Source organism: Pygoscelis adeliae, unplaced genomic scaffold (genome assembly GCF_000699105.1).
Source record: "Pygoscelis adeliae isolate BGI_AS28 unplaced genomic scaffold, ASM69910v1 Scaffold114, whole genome shotgun sequence".
In the NCBI taxonomy this organism is placed as follows: Eukaryota; Metazoa; Chordata; class Aves; order Sphenisciformes; family Spheniscidae; genus Pygoscelis; species Pygoscelis adeliae.
This window is the reverse complement of record NW_008824587.1, coordinates 752,469-752,832: the sequence shown is the minus strand read 5'-3', so window position 1 is coordinate 752,832 and position 364 is coordinate 752,469.

Sequence of the window (364 nt, the reverse complement as noted above, 5' to 3'; positions counted from 1 at the left end):
TTTCCTTTTTATTTCATGTGTACTTTTGTTGTTGTGACGCTTCATCCCCTCAAAGAACTAATACGCTTTAAAGATGTGCTATTCTATGTTTAGTTGTGCTCTTAGAAAGCTTCACCTGTAAGTAGCTGTAATAACTTTATGACAAGAGCTTAGTTCTCCTGACCCTGACTGCAATGTGCAAGAATTTGACCAAAAGGCTTTCAGAAAATTGGAAAGTAATTTAACAGTCTCTTTAAGGATTTATTTCATCAGTCTTCAGACTCTGGAATCTGGCTGGTGGGTTTTCTTTGATCTGTGTGCTCAGTTAGTGACAGAATTTTGGAAGCACCAAGAGGATTTCTTTTGTTGGGCTCTTCAGTATTAG